General features: G+C 36.5%; 1 pseudogene; it reads left to right on the top strand.

Annotated features, from left to right (window-relative positions):
- The first annotated feature begins 2,325 nt into the window (after positions 1-2,325).
- LOC149224357 (uncharacterized) lies at positions 2,326-2,976 on the top strand (annotated as a pseudogene).
- The last annotated feature ends 16,210 nt before the right edge of the window (positions 2,977-19,186 follow it).

The following is a 19,186-nucleotide window of genomic DNA, read 5'->3' as shown; positions in this document are numbered from 1 at the left end:
AATGCTCGCCACCACGGTCCACAATAAACGTTGAACACCGAATGTTGCATATTAAAAACATTGTCTAATGTTGTACATTCTCCAATTTATAACACTCTTCATCGTGCTTTTAAGGTGTCAATATTATGTATGGAGTTGTCAACATTCATTATTTGTTTTTCTGTCTCTTGCCATCTTTGCGATCTTGTTAATTATGCCTTCCCTGTGCCTATGTCATCTACTATTTTTAAAGATCCTGTCACCTTGCATTACTTTTGATCATAAGTGTAATGCATATTTGTAATGAGACTTGACTTTAAGAGTTGAGGTGCAAAACCCTAAAAAATTCTTTTGAGAGCACTTTCTTCCCAATGAAACAATAGGTAACATATCTCATTAAAATGTAGGGATTTTGATTTTAGTACTATAAGTCTTGTTTTATTGCTTAATTATTTGATTAATTACTTGTCTCTTGATTCATTTGCCTTTTGTTTTTTTACCATTGGCTACTATCTCTTATTTTTGCTTCACTGTGACTATTTTTATTGACTTCCATTTTGGTTCATCAAATGCTATGGGAATTGTTGCTTAGGTTAAAATTTGTCTTTTTTTATCAAAATTTTAAAGTAAAACTTGTTTTTAATAAAAAAATTAAATTAAATAATATATTTATTAAAATTTAATGCGTGAATTTAAAATAAAATAACCTTATTTATTTCAAACATTTGTAAGTGAAATGGATTTAAAAATTTTGAAGATTCAAACACTTCATGAAACTCATCCATTGGAAACTCATTAAAATCGTAAACCTAATATTATAATATTATATTAATATAAACTAAAATATGTATGATTGAGGCATGTTCAAGTGAAAAGAAATATGGGGATATAAAATATTCATTTGAGCAATATGTTGGTATAACAAATTCATTTTGCACTTAGTAAAGAGGGATTCAATCAAACTAATGAATTCAAGGCTTAGATGAAGGGGCATGAGGGCTTTACATTATTTTAACATTATAAATAATAAAGTTATTTATTATACCTACCATATTACACTTCCTATTAAAACATTATGTAAGGGTTCACCAACTACCTACACCCCAAATGCGCCGGTTATAGTGTAACTAGCATAATCAATGTAATTGATATACATTTATAACATTGTATTCGATAACATCATAATCTTTATACATTGTAATAATTCTTAATATTATAAATAATAAAGTTATTTATTATATGTATAATTATGCTAAAAGAATTTTTTCCGCAGCCAATCAAAATCACTCGTTTTCATCCTCTTTCATCGAGTAAGAAACTTACATGTTGGCTAACACAATTGCTCCTCAAACAAGCTATATGTTTATGCTCCGTAGCAGGTCCTCTCTACTTTACATGCTCCAGTGTTGTTCCATGCTCCATTTTCTAATGCTACTCAAACAACACTTCACTATTTGTTCAAGGCTCCACCGATCCTTTGTTTCATAGGCCACACGCTCCATGGCTCAATTTGAGAACAAGTTCACCACACCACAGTTACACGATAGCCACAAATCGCAAGCCTACAACTTCCATATTATGTCTTTGATATTCAAGATCACTCCATGTTCCTGCAGAATTCAATTGCCATATCCAAGATCCTTCACTCCACAGACTATTTCTTGCTCGCCAGAATGCTAAAGATCTTAGCAACTAACCAGAACACGACTACCGTGCTCTCATGGTGGAACGACATGCTCTTATATTGCACATTTTCTCAGACTTCCAAGATGATGCCTCTTTCCTACATTGTTCTGCTCTACCACACCATCATGTGTAAACGTATGGAAGTGTTAGGGCTCCCGACTTTCTTGGATGATCATTGCATATTTTTCTACATGACCAGTAGTGGTGGCCTCTACATAGCAATGTAGAACCAACCCACTGCTTTCCGCATTCCGCATTAACTGCCTACATGAGCAGTCTTCTTCATCATGCCCTCTGTATATCTAGCCTTTCAACATCTAAATGCTACCATTCTTGGTGAATCCAAATCACTCTTCAACACGCTACCTTTTGTAGGCTCTATTGATGGCCTCGCCTCTAGCTATGCATTATTATGCATCTACTATTCATGCTTTATCACAATCTTTGGGCGGTGTCCTTAGTGCCTTTGCATAAACCTCAGGTTCCAGATTGACATCGAGTAGCAAATCCACCTCTTCTCAACTTGATTGGTTCATCACTTTGTCAAGGTCTTTCTTCAACTACCCTTGATTTTCTTTTTTTTTCTTTGAGGGTTTTTTAGTGAACCCGTTGATCGCTTTCTAAGCATTGAGACCATTTGATAAAGGGATGTTATAGTAAATGGAGAACTAGACGTTCATGAAAAGTAGTGATGCAGAGAGGAAACTGAGTATTAATGTAGGATCATGCAAGTTCCAGAAGCAAAAATGCTTGGCTCGAGGGAGACTCCTGTGGGCCAAAATGAATCCGTCTTCATGGTGGCGTATATAGATTATGGATGAAAGAACTACAAGTTCAAACTGCATTTTTAACAACCAAATTAAGGGTGGAGTTCTAGCTCGCTTTTACGGAAGTTTCATTTATGCTTGGATAGTTCCATTTGCACAACCTAAGGAAATTTTTAAGGGTTCCAATCGTGGTGCTTTTGAGAAGGCCTTGGAAGAGGAGATGTTGCTTCAGAGTAAGATTATGAAATCTTCTGTGGAGCCAATTGGAAAACCTAATCCAGAAAATTCATCTCAACACAATAAGCCTAGTGGTGAGGGGCTTAAAATAAAAATTTGTACTCATAAGAGAACAAAATGAGAAGAGCTCGAGCAAATTCGTAATCAAGGGAAAGAGAAAGAGAAAGTCCCTTCCAATGAACAAGATGTTATGACAGATGGTTCTGGGAAAAAGACACGTCAAATAAGAGTCATGCATCATCTTGGTCTTGTTGCTCCACCTGATTCCCCTTTTAATGCCAACTCTCGGCTAAAAATTGTTGCATGAGTTATGCCATGATACATATTCGCTATTTTTTGGGTTGTCATCTAGTGTGTAGTTTTCGACAAATAATATGGTCAGTCGAAAACTGAAGGAAATCGTCAATGCAACCTGCCAAATCTGAAGATATTAAACTTTTCCCTCTAGTTTATGCTAAATTTACTCTTTCCTGGTTTGTAGGATAGTGGAATTAATTGTCATTTTAAGTGTCTCGAAATAGTGAAAATCATGGGATATTCTTTATATTTATCACATTTATTCTCTGAAATATCATTTAACTTTAAAGATGTCAACCGGACAAAGAAAAGTGAACTTCAAATATTTTCTTTGATAATCTAACAATGCAGTGCAGTGCTGCTTATTTACTTTATCCTACTTTGTGTGGGTAGAAATAATTTGTGTGAACCCACGTCGAGCAGCACATGGAGTTCACGAGGCCCTTGGCAGACGAGATTCTCGTTAATACTTTTGCAGAGTTGGAGCCAAAATACATCTGACACATGAAGAGATTTTGTGCCAGAGGGAAGCCCTTCTAGGCAGTTAGGCTGACGATTGATCTCTCTAGGAATAACGAAATACAGAGGCCTCAAGACACCAAGATTGTGGAGTGGTTGGACGAAAAACGCCACAATCCATCATCTACGTCTTGTTTGGATGAGAATAATATATTTCTCGAATACAGGTGACAGAGGTGGCACTGGGCTTGGAGGCAAGCGGGCAGGCCTTCAGCCGTTCCTGTGTGTGTTACGCCCACTAGACTCAAAACTCACCGTGGAATCCTCTTCAATGGTGGAGCATTGGAGAGAGGAAGTGTTTTTGGATGGTTATGAAATGTCGCTTGGGGCGGGCTTGATTATTACCTTCCACACTGCCCATTCCTCCTTTTAGTGTTGTTTGCAACTCTTGGTGCAATTGCTAGTATTATACTTCCTATTAAAACATTCTGTAAGAGTTCACGAACTACCTACACCCCGCATAGGTAGGTTATAGTGTAACTAGCATAATAATGTGATTGATATACATTTATAGCATTGTATTTGATAACATTAATATTTATACATTGTACTGATTCCTAAAACAATGTACCTGATGCATATTTCAGGTCCGATTATTATCACGATTTGATTTCATGTTAGACATTATAAGGGCCCCTTACATAGATAATGATAAAAAGAAAAATATATAATAATAATAATAATAAAGATTGAGATGAGATTGAGATCGCTTGATATGATTGTTTTACTTGTTTTTTCAAACATCGGCATGGCCATTTCGGCTATGTGGACAATTATATTGTGAACGTTATAACAATGTCGTGGTTTTCAAATAGGTTCTAAGAGGTTTAATGAAACACACCTTAAACTTTGGCTTTGTAGAAAGTGGTTATTTTTTTATTTTATTTTTACTTTTACTTAATATGCACATACTATATCCAATGGATTTGAACCTAACCAATAAAAGACCTATTCTTATACATTTTATACATTTTAAGATTCAGAGTATTTTGGCTTTTCAATTATTTTTCATTTCTATAGTGTAAATAAAGCATAAGAACTTTTCCCATTTAATTTTTAAAATTTGTGATTTTTTTAATTTGATTAATATTTTTATTTTTAATATATAAAATGTTAATTATATATATATATAGAGAGAGAGAGAGAGAGAGAGAGATAATTTGAAAAAAAATATTTTTAATTGGTAAAAAGTATTGGTAAAAATATTTTTATTTAATTTTGAAACATTAAATTGAAAAATAAAAAATAAAAAAATTCTTTGATATTCCAAAACAATAATTAGATTTGTTTTTGTTTTTTGTATATTGATTCATTGGCAACTTTTTACAAATTTTTCTTTCTATGTACTTCAATTTGTATTGAGTTATGCACGTTTTTTCTTTTATTTCTATGCATTATGCACTAAGTGAATAACCACCCGAAATCTATTTTAACTTCAAATTTAAGAGGGATCAAATCTCTCGAGGTGCAAAACCTCTTGTTTGAGTGTAAAACTTAAGGAAAGGTTTGCACCTCGAGAGATTCGATCCCTCTTGATGGTTGATAGATCTGGATCTAAAATGGATCTATGCTCATTAATACTATTAATATTATTAATAATTTGTTGTGATAATGAGCATAGTAGCTTAATTAATAGATGTTAGCTTGATACATATAAGGTAAAATACAGGCATGAAATTGAAACCAATAATAAATTTGAAATAATTTTAACACTATATTAATATATTAGAATATTTGGTTTGCAGAGTAGGAGAAAGCAGTCACCCTCGTAGGTGAAACCCTTAGGAGTTTCAACTCTTTAAAATTTTCTTTACAATATATTGATAAATTACACATCGAAGATTATGATAATTTTGGCATTCACATGTGTAAATTTAAAGAAATATAAAACACACGTGAAATACCTTAACACAAATTCCTTGCCTTTGGTAGTTTCTTGATATCATTGGATGTTTGGAATCCCTTCTAGATTGTTTGCAAAGAGAAAAGATGACTCTGTTATGACAATCGTTACATTATGAGAAGTGAAAATTAAGTTGAAATGTAATATGAAATATTTGCAGTTTTGCAATTTTCATTCTTCAAAGAGGTGTGAGATGACATTTAACATTTCAAATTATAATTTTTAACTATCATAATTTTATTTTTTTCTTGATTAATAATTGTAATTATTATTTTAATTATAATTCCGAGCCAACATAGCATAACATAACATTACATTACATAATGTTACATGACTTTACAACATCTCCCCATTCTTAGTTGTAGATTACCTCTTAGTACACTTAGCTTAATACCCTTTCCATCTTATAATTAAATAGTGGCTAGTGTGATATTTAATGAAGAGCATAGAAAGAATATTTATTTAATGCATGGTGCATAGAGATAGCATTCTTCTACGAAGATGCATGCCTCATATCCAAAGCATTACAAACAACCACACAGGTTTACTTACATCCCTAATAATATTGAAAATTCATTCCATAAGTTTCTACGAGAGAACAATCCCTTGAGCAACATGTAGTTTATTGATGTGAGCTAGACCTCATTTCCTATGCACTTTTGGTAGAAGCCATTGTGGCATCACCCAAAAAACAATGATGGATGAACTAGATATTTTCCATTGTAGTGACAGATATACTCACAAATACTTTAGTCTATGGAGAAATGTCATTGAGAAGACTATACCTCAAACATGACAACAACATTAAAGCTTATTGCTACCTAATTACTCCTCCCATAATGGGACATTATCTAGGAAGCATTTGCATTGATTTGTAAAATTTAAGTTATCCATGGAAACAAATCACTTTGCATGGGCACCTGGAAGCTCCACTTTATTTTACTATTAGGATTCAAATGGTGATTTGAAGAATAGGTTTGAGGGTTATGAGCTTATTAATTGTCTCAAGCCCCAAGAATAGTGCTAGTCATACAATATCAAGCTTATTTTGCTTAAATATGTTTATTTATATGGAAATGATGTCAATACATACAATGACAACACATTGGAGTTGTACAAGGAGATTTGTATGATTGGTAGCAAATGCAAAGGCATTGCCAAAATATTATACAACATAGATAAATGCTTTCCCAAAAGAATCCCCTTTAGTGGTTAACCATTATTTATGTCAAAGTCTCATTGGATTGTTCTTATAATTCTTCCAATGAAGGCATGCTTCCTCCATCCACTCTAACATGACTTGATTAGTCATGGAGCTTCACAAGACCATAAAACCCAATAGACACCAAATTTATAATATCTTAGCAAGTAGAAGCATCACTAACACAATTATTTGAGAGGTTGCTTGCTTTAACTAGAATAATGGTATTTTTAATTTTTCGTTTAGTTTTTTAATATGAAGAATCTCTAACATAGCACCAGTAAGCTTAGTTTTTTGGTCCCTCCATTTTTTCTATATTTCCATAAAATTCAAAGTAATATATAATAAAACAAAACCATACAATTTTATAAAATACTATAATTGATTCGAATTGGATCATTATATTGTTTTTCATCCATCTCAATGCATTCAGAGTGGAAAAAGTGGAGGAATCAACTCATAGGACCATTTTTATCGGAGGGACCTAATTTGGCAAAACGGGGTCTGAAACCTTCCAGGAGCGTTTTGAGGAAACAAACAACATTTTCTTGGGGTAAAAATTTGTTATTCTACACACATATATCTTTCCAACAATGTAAGAAGCACATCAATAGGAGTCTGTATGCAAAAGTTATGCCACTCAGAAGTTGACCTTCCTGTTTTCACACCTATAGTTCGAGAGGATGTCGCGTCAGCCCCCATTATTCATGGAAAAGGGGCTAGACATGTGATTATGGTTGAAAAAGAGTCTAGAAGATTCTATATTGTAACTCTAGTTAAGAGTTGATACAGTCAAAATTAACCACTATATTGCTATCGGGTTGTGTTATAACCGGGCCACTAGGAGGAAGAGGCATTCCGTTATTTCTAGAGAATTTGTTCCATAACTGAGCAAAGATAGCTAGGAGAGATAGGAGGTAGAGCACACAGAGAGGATTTTTTAATTGTAGTAGCCCATGGGCCATAAGAATTACTTCTTTGTACATGCAGCCATATTTCCAAACAGAGAAAGAGATTGAAGTGACCTCACCTTCCAGCTCGGTTTTCTCCCAAAAGGATTTTCCAGAGAGTATATCTTGTGGCTTATGTGTGTGTGTGAGTTTATTTTTTCATTCTCTATTTTTCTACATAATTTCCATTCGCATGCATGCATTAATTACAGTTAAATCTACATGTTATCGGGAAATCTAGTGTCCACTCGGAGCTGTTAGTCCCACTAAGATGGGTAGCTATCTTAGAAACAAACAGATCAAAGCTACTTTTGTTTTCCTTTATGAGAAGTAGATAAGAGAGGAACAAAGGATACCAACCTCAGTCTTGCACTTGGTTCCTCTTCCTTCTGACAGATCTTCGCCGCTCCTTCTTCGCTTACCAGTGTCAAAGAGCACCTATAAAGTCAAAGCAGCATAATACTATCGAAGAACAGTGATCTACAATCATAAGCAATATAGGACCAGATATATATTGACCACACAAATGCATATATCATCAAACATACAAGAATGTGGAGGAAAACTTGAATAGCTTTATTAATATCAAGAATAGCAAAGAGGATTACAACCAATTGTTCTGACCCAGCGTCATCCTCCCAGCATGAAAGTCCTTCTTCACCTCATGAAAAGCTTAGATCACCCAACACTATGATATTTCACCAAGAAACCAACAACACTTCCTTACAAAATACAAGATTCCAGCCTCTGGATCTCTGTGATGAGGGATCCATATATAGATGTTTGCAGGGGGGTGAGTCAGCTATTGGGTTTTTGATTAGTGTCCTCTCTCTGATAGTTCTTGGTTCCGCTTGGAGATTCATGATCTCTTACTCATCCCTGGGCGAATTCAGAGAGGCAAGTGTCATTGGAGAAGTTTCTGGAAGATTCCATGATCCTCCACCTCGCAAACTGTCTCTGCCATTTGTCTACTCTCGCTCATCGCACCCTATAGAAGGGCTTTCCAGTATGCATCGCACCTTTTACACTGAGCAGGTGAGATGCATCGAACCCTTAGCAAGGAAGATGTGTCCTTCTAGAGGTGTTTAAAACACCTCAGGTTCACATAATTCAATCCTCACTTATAGAATTCATTTCGGGAATGCATCGACAAAATATAATTTTGTATCATTTTCTTAATAAAATAAATTTTATTTTTTTTCTCGAGGAAAATAAAAAGTTTCATGCATAAATTAATGTGTTGTTGATAAGTATTATTTGCATGTTGTCGTTGAAGTTTTAAACAATTTTTAATATTGTCAAATATTGATATACACCCTCTTAGTATTAGTTATATTTTCAATAGGGGAGGTTTCCCCCACCCCATAGTGCCCCCCCATGTGACCCCTCCTCTGTGCCTCACACACTGTATAACATGTGGATCTAGTCCTTAAAATAATTTAACAAATACCAAACATTTACATAGAGGTAAAAGGTATCTTACTTATTCATGGGAGAATAGTTTCATACACCAAGGTTGGAAGTTCAACAACTTCAACCATTCAACTACCATATATTGGGTTGATCCATGAATCAATTCATTTCTTTCTGTGTAGAGTTTGTTTGTTTGTTTGTTTGTTTGTTTGTTTGTCTTTTTTTTTTTTTTTTTTTTTCTTCTTGTGGATGTGACCAACAACCAAAATCCAAGTGTTATCACTCAAATCCTTTGAAGTTCTCACATTTGAGCCACTAGTGATCCGTGTGATGTTGAACTTGTGTTTCATATTTTCATAGAGGATGTTATATTTGAATTTTGCATGTCTTTCCAACTATAGCTTTGTCTCAACTCTACTAGAGATCCCTATAGAAACAATAATCACACTAAGACAAAATCTTGTAAAATAATGCAATTTCATAAAAAAAAATTACTCTTAATCAATCTATGATGCAATTTCCACCAATTCTCATTCCACAATTTCACTTGGAAGAACAATTTCTAAGTTTGCAAGTGTTGGGGAAAAATAAATTTATGCTTGGACCTATAGCTTCATGAAATGCCTCAAGAATATTTGAGGAAATTGGTTATAAATATGTAGAAATGATTTTAGTAGCATCCACAATGTTTATAATAGCATAAAATCTACGAAATATCATGGAAGTAATGGCTAACTAATAAAAGTAAATGAGATGTGTAGGATGTATTTTTTTGTGAAGGCAAATCCCCTCTGCGGATAGAGGCAATCCCTCTAGCTTAATGAGTGGGTCTAGAAACAAATTAAACAAAGTAACATACACTTTCCTAGTTTTGTTAACATATGAGAGAGAAGGAGAAACCTACCTCGTTCTTATGCTAATCACTCAATCCTTTGAAGATGACTTTGAATCTTTCACTCCAGACCTCACTCCTTACTTTTTCTTCACGTCCGAGTACCTTAAAGGAAGATCAAAGAGTTATGCAAGATACAAGAGCATATATGGCATACAACAAACATAAACTACTTAATAGATCAAGGAATATTAAGCTAATAGCATAAACATTTCCACAATTATGGAAAGTGAACATCATATGTATATATTAATAAGCTAAAAAGGGAAGCATACGACCTATGCCTTGATGTTGGAGACCTCTTTTTGGTGGATGTCCAAGTCCAAGAAAAGACTCTTCATGTACTCCTTCCCCAAGCTATAATGGGTAGCATGTAAGCATAATCTCAGCATAGGGATGCAGCAATCAATGACCAACCATTTGGGGATGGAAGGGAGTGAATTTATAGGAAGGGAGAGGGAGTTATGGATCCACAAAAGAGGGAGGAAGGTCCAAATCTCAAGGGGAAAGCCCATGATGATAAGATTAAGAAGTCAAAATGGGAGAGTTCAACCATATCAACAACAACCAATATCCATCTCGTTGTTCTTGAAGGTTCTAATGTACGAAGCTTCTCCTTCGGTTTGGGGAAAACTGCTAGAAGAGGTTCAGCACGAGTTTTCCTATGAAAACCCACACTGGTAGTGCTAGTGTATAATTATGCAAACTTCCATTAGCACAGGCAGGCAATGGAGGAAAATGGGTTGACGCTAAAAATTGGGTTTTTAGGCAACCTTATTCAAAATGGATTTAGGGAAGTTTTCCTATGATTCTTCAGGGAGGATTTGATTTGTATATCATGATGGATATGTTGCACAGTAGTCAATGTTTTGGCACTTTGGGATACGAAACAGGAAGTGAACAGGAGGTGCGACAAAATACTGTGTAACAAATGTCCCCTAAAGCATGAAGGCAGAATAGGGAGTGATCATTGAGATGCTCTACAAGTCAGTGCAAGGATGAGAACAACACCATCAGGAGACCTGCAAATCAAGAATATACATATACATATACATATTTGACATCTCTGATGATCATTCCCAATGATACATGAATAGGCATCCAATAATACATGAATCCACAGTATGGGTGCAGTCGTCCATCCAGAGGAAACATGTGTACAATCATGAATAACTCATAGCTCCACGCAATTTGGACTTTATCAAACAAAATCCAAGGTCTTGCGCTCCATCTCAGTCTAATCAATGTATGAATTTTAACATGTGAATAGATGTGTCGAATCCGAACATGATAGAAAACCACCTGATTACTAGTTAATGATGTAAACCATTAACAGGAACAAGAGAAACCACTAATAATGACAATGGCTCTCAAGGTACAATCAGCACAATCCACGAGTGTGAATAAATAAGCTGAAGTCGAACACCCATGGAATCATCTGATCGAAGGTCAATGATGTAAACCTGTTGTCGAATGTGAAGAACTTTCCATTCAGGCATGCAAGCTCTAAGGTACTAGAAGGGAATTTCTAGATCATCTTCCTAGATAATGAGTTGAAGTTGACAGGAAGTGATTTGTCGACGGAGGGCCATAATTAATCCCACCTCATCGACACGAAACAAAAGGATGTAGTAGATTAAATAAGTGTGATTCAGGACTATGGTAGAAATTCAAACAATGTATAGGTGGTAAAGAACTGCATATAGGACTTATCTTGAACATATCGATGACATGACTCTAAATTTTGGCAGCATTTGACTCAATATAGGATCAGAGGTCATGATGACGAGATGGTATAATAAAATGAGAGGTAGAATGGATTTCCCAAACCCAAGAAGGAAAGTGACCAAGTGAGGATGTCCCAAACCCGACACGAGCAACAGATGAGTGTCATGTTCAAGAGCGAAATGTTGCCTTTACAGAATACAAGAGATGATCGCTTTCACTTTTTCTCCCACCATTTATGGAAACTACCCCATATATTTTTTATCGTAAGCTTGAAGGGGATAGCATATGCTTACCATATAAGTTCACCCTTCGGATGAATCCATCCTAGTAAGTTTTACGAGCCCTAGGAAGGAGAAACTTGGTCTCGTCATGGTGACAATTCTTCTGTCATTTATGTTTTACGAGTCTGATGAAGGTGAAACTCGACATCTTTTTCATGTTTAGATAGTTTGAAAAAGAAGCAAAAAATAAAACTCCAAAGGTCCATTCTCATAAATCGTCTCTTGAACCCGAAAAGGTAGAAAACAATATCTAAGAGAACCTCTTAGCCATGTTCGAATAAGGTATTCCTTTTTCATACAATAGTCTATCTTAGTCTGGAAAAGGTTTAAACTTATACTGAGTAGACGTCATTTCATTTACTTTAATGATTTCTAAACGACAAATACTCGGCAATATTTTCATTTTTCGAGAGTTAGAAAAGATCTTAAAGATGACTCCAGGGGGTCTCTTTTTCATTTATATTTTACGAGTCCGAAAAAGTGATAAAATAAAACTCGTTGAATCAGTGAAGATAGATCATTGTCACCAATAACATATGACCTTTTGTTGCACAAGGAAACATACATTACTGATTTCGAGGAAAAAGATTAAAAAATGAGTGAAATATGCCCTAATTTGGTAAAAATATTTTTTTTTAATTATAACTAGGGAAAAAAGGTAAGTTATTTTTACCATTTTACCAATTTGAAATTGTGAGAGAATTTTTACCTCATTTTACCTCGATTTTTAGGCAAGGATCACGATCAATCTGGGACACCATTCGTCGAGCCGCTTGTTGCAGGTAAGAGATCTATCCCTTCCCTTCATTTGGTATCCATTTCATGTATTTTCATCGGTAGTATATGTTGCAAGGAAGACGTGAAAAAAATTCATATCGTGGGTGACCAACGTGGGTTTCACCCATCAGACTTGTGTTTCTCACGCTGTGGTCAATTAGGCCCTTGCGCTGGTAGTGCAATAAAACCCATAAATAGACATGTTGACACCAAGATAAACATTTTAAAGTGAAATATTCCATGTAAAATAGTTTATCTTGGATTTTCTTTCCATGGATGCTTATGAAATGTTAGTTTATTTATTTTTTGTAGGATAACCAGTCTAAAATGGTGATTGAATGGAAAGAAAGGGGTCATGAAGCCGAAGACCATCAAGCTATGTAGGATCAAGATTTTATTCATACCCTATGAGCATGTGGATTGCTTAAGTTCTTCATGATTCCTAGGATCATATCACAAACTAAGTTATTGCAGCACCTGATCAGTTGGTGGGATGTAGATCACCAACTATTCATGTTCGAGGATAAAGAGCTCAAAATAGAGGTCACTAAAATTTATTCCATCGCTAGGTTGTCTAGAAAGGGAAAACGGGTGCAGTTTTCTGGATCATGCACTAGAGGGGAGAGCATGGATATGCTCATTGCGAGGCATTGCGCAGGGGCCAAGAAGACCCATAGTGGGAAAATTAACATAAAGACCATTACCAACCTCCCACTACGAACAATCCTACACACCATGGCCCAAATCGTTGGGGTACAAGCATTGCATGAGGCAAAAAAGTCTCATTTCCAGTATGAAATCGAGTGTCTGAATCCCACGGTTTTCAATTGGAGTGAGGATTTTTTGGTGTGCATGAAGCTCCAACTTACCAAGTGCAAGTCAGGGAATCTGAAACAAATTGGTTTCGGATATATTTTGGTGATTTTCATCCTAGAACGTGTTCCATTATTCTATTATCAGTGGTTGGAAGTGGATCCACTGGTGCCCAGAGATCCACAATTACTCAGGTGGGGAGAGTTGATGCCTCGACATGAAGGTGGCCAACAAATGTCATTCCCTCTAACATTTCTTGGATGGTTCCATCAGTAGCTAATCATGGTTGATGATTGGGCCTATGTGGGTACGGATTTCCAAGGAGATCTAGATCTTCCACTTCCTCCAAGGGCATAGTTGACCGATTCAAGTAAAAACTATTTTTGAAGTTTTTGAAGTTTTTATTGTTTTTTTTATATGTGTACTGAGATTTGACTTATTATATTGTTTAGATGTGGGACTAGAGAGACCTCTATAGGTTTCTCCAATATTCAGGCAAGTGGCATGCCAGATTGACGAGGCTCCCCCTTATGAGGAGGGAGTGGATCCTATCATCGAGGTAGAGCGTAACCTAGAAATTTCAAGCAAGGGGATTCAAGAGTATGCCTCGATCAATGAGGTGCCATTATGCTATCAGAGGCACACTGTTGGGGTTTCTCCCAGACCGTGTCGGTTGTTGGGTCGAGTTATTAGGGTTGTCTCATGATATCATGAGCATCATGTGGGAAAATAGCCAACTCTAGTTTACTTTCTGTAGTATTGTATGCTTATAAATCCATGTGTCTCAAAACACAAATTTTGTTATTTTGATGTAGCAAACTCTTTTAAAAACACTCGATATATATATATATATATATATATATATATATATATATATATATATATATATATATATATATATATATATATATATATATATATATATATATATATATATATATATATATATATATATACATATACATATACATATACATATACATATACATGTTTTTTTGTTTAATGTCTGAAATGTGATGATTTATGATTTACAAGTTTCGCAAATCTCTATCTAAAATATAGTTAGCCAATGCATTTGTTAATGTGTTCATGCATCTTGGAATGTGATGATAAGTAATAAAATCAAATTCTCATTCCAATAGATGAACTTGCAAATACATTCTCAAAATTTGAGGGTTTCTAACTGAATATCATCCATTAAGTTGTAGTACAATGAGTTTTGAATCAAGTTTTACAATTAACTCTCTAATGCCAAGAGCAATAGCTTCTGAGAAAAGCTCGATGACTGCACTATATTTGGCAATGTTATTAGTCGCTCAACCTAAACATATACCTTGTAAATTCACTAACTCACCATTAGGGTCATAGACTGCCCATGTAGCGGAAGATAGATTTTGTGTACTACGACAAGCACCATCAGCAAAACCAACGTAATGGTTGGATGACATCTGCAAACCAAGTAGAACACGAGGTAAGTAGAGGAAAATGTTTGCAAAAGAAAATTAACACACCAAAACCACATTGCACACTAACGTACATAAGTATTTACATAGATAATCACACATAATACTTCTTTAGGTAAAGCCCATTTCGGGGCCTAGCCAAAGAATTTCCTTCATAGTCTACTAACTCATAGGCACCTTTTTGTAAAACTCATTTGACAATGTAAGGCCCATGCCACATTGGTTCGGATTTTCCTGCTCCCAATTTGTCATTGGCTTGATCATAAAGCAAGACCAAGTTACCCTCAACAAAAACGCGAGATTCTATCGTATTGAACCTTAACTCGTTTCTTTTGGGCTTCAAATACTAACGTAGCAAAGTGGCGAGTTTCATCGAGCCTTTCGAGGTAAAGTAAACGTTCCTCTTTAGGTGAGGTATCAGAGAGTAATTCGACAGCTAGTTTCAGTGAAGGAATTTCACACTCAATTGGAAGAGTTGCCTCCAAACCATACACCAGCTGAAAGGGTGTAAATCCAATGGCAGTCTTAGTTGCGGTTCAGTAAGCCCAAAGAGATGAAAATAGCATAAGATGCGAATTTGATTTATGCATCCCAATGGTGCGCCCCCTCACTGGGTACCGGGGGGAGAAAAGAGCCCCGTAACCACATACCCGAAATAAAAGAAAAGTCCCCCGTTCACTGTACTCCGTTAAAACATCTTACCCGAAGAAATACCACATCACTGGCCGAGAGAGAAGGAACACATCAATGGCCCAGAGATAAGTATCACACGTTCCCATTGAAGCATGGTAACCAAGACTTTGTTGACTTCTTCAACTTGGTCATTGCCCTGTGGATAATGAGTTGAGTTGTCATGATGAAAACCCAACTGAGCAGTGAACTCTGCCATAATGTAATTTCATAAATGAGATCCATGATCAGTAATGATGCCTTGAGGGACACCAAATCAAGCTATGACACGGTTGAAAAGAAATTGAGTAGTAGTTTTACCATCAGCATCACGTGTGGGCATCGCCTTGGCCCATTTAGTGAAATAATTAACGGCGACAATGATATAACCATGCCATTGGTCGAGAGAGGGCTACATGTCATGAAATCAATACCCCATTTAGCAAAGGGGTCGGTGGTAACAACTGGGTATAGGGGTGCAGGTGGGGCGTGTTGTTTACAGTTGTAAATCTTGTAGGCATGACATTTTTAGACTGCTAAAATGCAATATTTAAATATCGAAGGCTAGAAATAACTGGCATGAAGGATTTTCTAAGCAGTAGAATACCCTGACATGTGACCACCACAAGCCCTAGAGTGGCATTCATTGAGGACTCTCTCAGCTTCTTCGAGTGTCAAACATCTACGAAGGATAGAATCGACACCAACACGGTATAAAGTATCGCCAATGATTCGATATGGTTGGGACTGATGTCGAATGTGACGACATTCAGAATTGGAAAAATTTGATCGAAATGTTTGCGCTGGAGATAGACAATAATATCCTCGTACCATGAGTCGAGAGTGCTAATGAGAAATAGAGTCTCATCAGGAATGAGCTCATCAAAATTCGTAGATGTGGTTGCAGAGGGAAGGTCACAAATTAACTCAGTGAAAACTAGTGATTTCTTTGATTTGGTTGTAGAAAAATCCAAATCAAACTCCTAAAGGATAACAATCCACTTAGAATATTTTCCCCCCAACAACTAACGAGTCAGGATGTAGGTCATGGGGTTGAAATCGGAAATCACAGTAGTTTTCCGTAAGAGAATATAGTGTCGAAAGCATTGAACATCGTGAACAGCTGCTAAAGCAAGTTTCTCAACATGGGAATATTGAGTTTCAGTATCGATAAGTTTTTTACTTAAGTATTAGATCACATGTTCATTTCCATCATCATCGTCTTGCACCAGTACCATGGCAATAGTATTATCAGTTGCGGCCAAGTACAAGAAGTAATCGCAGTGATAGTTGGGGGGATGCAGCAAAGGAGCACTAATGAGGGTGTTATTTAATGCATCGAAATATTTTTGAGAAATTTCATCCCAAATAAATGGGATTCTCTTTTTTAACAAATGAGTAAATCCCTTGGCAAGTTCAACATAACTGTGTTTGGTTGTCTTATATTCTTTCCACGACTAGCCCACGTAGTTAACTGGGGGGTTAGAGGGGGGGAAGAGCCCCCCATTCGTTGTGCCAAGCGCATAGCGGGGGGGTCACAGGGGTTTTGAGGGGTGCAGGTAACCCCACTCTATGGGTTTTGGGGTAGCGCCCTGAAATTTTTTGGTTTTGGAACCTATGTTAGGTTGGGCGGACCCACCTATGGTTTTGTGCATGATTTTCGCACATGTTTTTGGACGCAATAGTTTTCGGTCCATGGTTTTGGACGCAATGATTTCCGGTCCATGGTATTGGATGTTTCAGCATGTATAAATATGTATTATAACATTGAAAGGAACATAATGAAAAATCAATCTGGTAGTCCCGGTTTTGGGATCCAGGGGAAAATCTCTATGTATATGTGTTTTATGTGTTATGCTCTTGCATTGTTTATTTTATGTGTTCTAGAATTCGTATGCAGGTAATTTTTGTACGGGGTTAAACCTACATTTAGGATCAGAGTTGTTTTAGCTTCAAGGGGATGCCTTTGTTGCTGAGGGGTTTCACTCGGGCCTGTCATAGATCCTATTCAGTGGGAGATCTGCGAGATCGATTCTGGTGGTGAAAGAAGATGGCAAGCAGTGGAAAGATAGAGATCGAGAAATTTAATGGTCAGAGTTTTGAGTTGTGGAAACTCAAGATGGAGGATCTGTTGGTGGATAAAGATTAGTGGTTCATGGTAGATCTAGGTACTAAACCAACGGGAGTGTCCGATGAAGAATGGAAGAAGTTGGATCGAAAGGCAAAGAGCACAACACGATTGTGTGTCTCAGATTCAGTATTGTTGAATGTATCAGGGGAAGCTATGGTAAAGGCTTTGTGGGACAAGTTCGGGACTTTGTACCAATCTAAGTCTCTGGTGAATAAACTATTCCTGCGGAAAAAGCTATATAACCTAAGGATGAAATATGGAGACCCGATGACAGAGCATCTGAATGCATTTAATACTGTGGTAAGTCAGTTAGCATCTGTTGATATTAAAATTTCAGTTGAAGATAAGTGCATTAATTTGTTGTGTTCTCTACCAGATTCGTGGGATGGTATAGTTATTGCAATAGGCAACAATGCAACTACCTTGCAGTTTGATGAAATAGTCTCATCTTTACTGACGGAGGAGAGGAGATGAGAAGGAAAAATATGGAGAGCCATAATGGTGATACCTTGTCTCTATGAGGACGGTCCCAGAATAGAAACAAAAATAAGTCATCAAATGGGAGATCTAAATCTAGAGGGAGATCTAAATCTCCAGGAAAACCTATAAATGTGGTGTGCTGGAAATGCAAAAAGGAAGGGCACTTTAAAAGGGACTGTAAATCTAAAGCTCCTGATAAAGGAAAGGGATCTAATGATGCTCCTTCTACAGAGGTGAAAACCACCTGAGACGAAGGTGGGGATGTGTACTTGGCTTCTTTAAGTACACATGTAGATCATGAGGCATGGTTGATTGACTCAAGTGCATCCTTTCACTTCACTCCCCATAGAGAGTGGTTCTGCGAGTATGAGAAATATGATGGTGGTGATGTCTTCTTAGGGATGATAGGAAGGCTAGAATTGTCGGTCGTGGAAAAGTAAAGTTGAAGTTGCAAGGTGGAAGGGTTAGAACACTTCCCAGTGTTCTGCATATTCCTGCATTGGCCAGAAATCTGATTTCTGTAAGCAAGTTGGATGATGCAGGTGTAAAAACAGTGTTCGAGAAGGATACCTGCGAGATGGTTTGGGGAGCACTGGTATTGATGCGGGGAGTTCAGATTGGAACTCTATACAAGCTGCAAGGTACCACATTTGTTGATGGGTGCAAAAGTTCTGTGGTTCCTGAAAGTGGAGCAGAAAATCTAGTGGTCTTTGGAAAGAAGACCATGTTGTGGCATCAAAGGCTTGGACATATTGGAGAGAAGGGCCTTTGAATACTTCATGGTAAAGGTATGGTAGAAGGTATGAGTAATATCTCTCTGGATTTTGATTTCTGTGAAAATTGTGTATATGGGAAGCAGAATCAGGTGAGTTTCCCCTCTGGTGGTAAGAGGGTGAAACATATATTAGAGCTTGTGCATAGTGACGTGTTTGGACCTGTGAAGGTTCCATCACTGGGTAAGTCTATGTACTATGTATCATTTATAGATGACTTCTCAAGG

The sequence above is a fragment of the Pinus tabuliformis genome, chromosome Q, assembly GCF_031772625.1.
Source record: "Pinus tabuliformis cultivar Carrire ecotype Pingquan chromosome Q, CPIR1, whole genome shotgun sequence".
NCBI lineage: Eukaryota > Viridiplantae > Streptophyta > Pinopsida > Pinales > Pinaceae > Pinus > Pinus tabuliformis.
This window is presented reverse-complemented; position numbering and strand designations above follow the sequence as displayed.